Source organism: Ambystoma mexicanum, unplaced genomic scaffold (genome assembly GCF_040938575.1).
Source record: "Ambystoma mexicanum isolate Mex_15411 unplaced genomic scaffold, UKY_AmexF1_1 Mex_scaf10, whole genome shotgun sequence".
Lineage (NCBI taxonomy): Eukaryota > Metazoa > Chordata > Amphibia > Caudata > Ambystomatidae > Ambystoma > Ambystoma mexicanum.
Window position 1 is genome coordinate 770,001 of NW_027182325.1, and position 2,500 is coordinate 772,500.

Here is a 2,500-nt window from a genome sequence, read left to right on the forward strand (position 1 = left end):
GCCATTTCTCAATTGCCTTTCAAAACTGCAAGGTCTAGCCGACTAGATGCTTAAAAGTACAAAACTCACTAGGCCCAGAGCCTACGGCCACACCACACTGAATGCGCCCGATCTCGTCTGATCTCGGAAGCTAAGCAGTGTCGGGCCTAGTTAGTACCTAGATGGGAGACCACCTGGGAATACCAGGTGCTGTAGGCTTTTTTGTGCTCCAAGTTCAGGAAGTGAGCCATTTCACAATTGCCTTTCAAAACTGCAAGGTCTAGCCGACTAGATGCTTAAAAGTACAAACTCACTAGGCCCAGAGCCTACGGCCACGCCACACTGAATGCGCCCGATCTCGGAAGCTAAGCAGGGTCGGGCCTAGTTAGTACCTGGATGGGAGACTGCCTGGGAATACCAGGTGCTGTAGGCTTTTTTTGTGCTCCATGATTAGTAATTGCGCAACTTCTCAATTATTTTTCAAATTTGGTATGTTTCCAAAATAATTGTATCCCGTTTTATAGCGGAAATGTTGGACAACATCATGAGGGCTGGAGCTACCTTTTTACATAGAATTAGCATACAGGTAGTGTGTTCATGGGTAATAAATCAACTTTCACATGTAATGCAGTACAGAGAATATTGAGTCCTTCAAGAGGCATGAAAGAAAACCATTATTGTGTTGATTGTTCTCTCCACCTCCCTGCAACAGACACAGGATGGATGAATTAAAGTTATCCTACCAGACATAGGAGTCCTGAATGGGCCCACCAGTCTTATATATCTCGCCTGATCGAGCGCTGATCGAGCGATGAGCGTGGTATCATGTTGCAAGTGGCTGCATGGCTTAGCTTACTAAATGCAAATGCATAAGAGTAATATTCTTAGCATTCCTAGAGCCTACGGCCACACCACACTGAATGCACCCGATCTCGACTGATCTCGGAAGTTAAGCAGTGTCAGGCCTAGTTAGTACCTGGATGGGAGACCGCCTGGGAATACCAGGTGCTGTAGGCTTTTTTGTGCTCCAAGTTCAGGAAGTGAGCCCTTTCTCAATTGCCTTTTAAAACTGCAAGGTCTAGCCGACTAGATGCTTAAAAGTACAAAACTCACTAGGCCCAGAGCCTACGGCCACACCACACTGAATGTGCCTGATCTCGTCTGATCTCAGAAGCTAAGCAGTGTCGGGCCTAGTTAGTACCTGGATGGAAGACCGCCTGGGAATACCAGGTGCTGTAGGCTTTTTTGTACTCCAAGTTCAGGAAGTGAGCCATTTCTCAATTGCCTTTCAAAACTGCAAGGTCTAGCCGACTAGATGCTTAAAAGTACAAAACTCACAAGAACCAGAGCCTACGGCCACACCACACTGAATGCGCCCGATCTCGTCTGATCTCGGAAGCTAAGCAGTGTCGGGCCTCGTTAGTACCTGGATGGGAGACCGCCTGGGAATACCAGGTGCTGTAGGCTTTTTTGTGCTCCAAGTTCAGGAAGTGAGCCATTTCTCAATTGCCTTTCAAAACTGCAAGGTCTAGCTGACTAGATGCTTAAAAGTACAAAACTCACTAGGCCCAGAGCCTACGGCCACACCACACTGATTGCGCCCGATCTCGTCTGATCTCGGAAGCTAAGCAGTGTCGGGCCTAGTTAGTACCTGGATGGGAGACCACCTGGGAATACCAGGTGCTGTAGGCTTTTTTGTGCTCCAAGTTCAGGAAGTGAGCCATTTCACAATTGCCTTTCAAAACTGCAAGGTCTAGCCGACTAGATGCTTAAAAGTACAAAACTCACTAGGCCCAGAGCCTACGGCCACACCACACTGAATGTGCCCGATCTCGGAAGCTAAGCAGGGTCAGGCCTAGTTAGTACCTGGATGGGAGACTGCCTGGGAATACCAGGTGCTGTAGGCTTTTTTGTGCTCCATGATTAGTAATTGCGCAACTTTTCAATTATTTTTCAAATTTGGTATGTTTCCAAAATAATTGTATCCCGTTTTATAGCGGAAATGTTGGACAACATCATGAGGGCTGGAGCTACCTTTTTACATAGAATTAGCATACAGGCAGTGTGTTCATGGGTAATAAATCGACTTTCACATGTAATGCAGTACAGAGAATATTGAGTCCTTCAAGAGGCATGAAAGAAAACCATTATTGTGTTGATTGTTCTCTCCACCTCCCTGCAACAGACACAGGATGGATGAATTAAAGTTATCCTACCAGACATAGGAGTCCTGAATGGGCCCACCAGTCTTATATATCTCGCCTGATCGAGCCTGATCGAGCGATGAGCGTGGTATCATGTTGCAAGTGGCTGCATGGCTTAGCTTACTAAATGCAAATGCATAAGAGTAATATTCTTAGCATTCCTAGAGCCTACGGCCACACCACACTGAATGCACCCGATCTCGTCTGATCTCGGAAGTTAAGCAGTGTCAGGCCTAGTTAGTACCTGGATGGGAGACCGCCTGGGAATACCAGGTGCTGTAGGCTTTTTTGTGCTCCAAGTTCAGGAAGTGAGCCCT

General features: G+C 46.9%; 6 non-coding genes and 2 pseudogenes across 6 annotated transcripts; all 8 read left to right on the plus strand.

Annotated features, from left to right (window-relative positions):
- The first annotated feature begins 79 nt into the window (after positions 1-79).
- LOC138547187 (5S ribosomal RNA) lies at positions 80-198 on the plus strand. The gene has a single exon (XR_011291035.1). It is a non-coding gene; the product is annotated as a 5S ribosomal RNA (ribosomal RNA).
- A 105-nt stretch (positions 199-303) lies between these two features.
- LOC138544253 (5S ribosomal RNA) lies at positions 304-412 on the plus strand (annotated as a pseudogene).
- Positions 413-877: 465 nt separating this feature from the next.
- Positions 878-996, plus strand: LOC138538293 (5S ribosomal RNA). Its single transcript, XR_011286399.1, has one exon. It is a non-coding gene; the product is annotated as a 5S ribosomal RNA (ribosomal RNA).
- A 106-nt stretch (positions 997-1,102) lies between these two features.
- Positions 1,103-1,221, plus strand: LOC138539526 (5S ribosomal RNA). Its single transcript, XR_011287591.1, has one exon. It is a non-coding gene; the product is annotated as a 5S ribosomal RNA (ribosomal RNA).
- Positions 1,222-1,327: 106 nt separating this feature from the next.
- LOC138549821 (5S ribosomal RNA) lies at positions 1,328-1,446 on the plus strand. The gene has a single exon (XR_011293592.1). It is a non-coding gene; the product is annotated as a 5S ribosomal RNA (ribosomal RNA).
- A 106-nt stretch (positions 1,447-1,552) lies between these two features.
- LOC138547548 (5S ribosomal RNA) lies at positions 1,553-1,671 on the plus strand. The gene has a single exon (XR_011291384.1). It is a non-coding gene; the product is annotated as a 5S ribosomal RNA (ribosomal RNA).
- A 106-nt stretch (positions 1,672-1,777) lies between these two features.
- Positions 1,778-1,886, plus strand: LOC138546010 (5S ribosomal RNA; annotated as a pseudogene).
- Positions 1,887-2,349: 463 nt separating this feature from the next.
- On the plus strand, positions 2,350-2,468 carry LOC138548773 (5S ribosomal RNA). Its single transcript, XR_011292567.1, has one exon. It is a non-coding gene; the product is annotated as a 5S ribosomal RNA (ribosomal RNA).
- Positions 2,469-2,500: the final 32 nt, after the last annotated feature.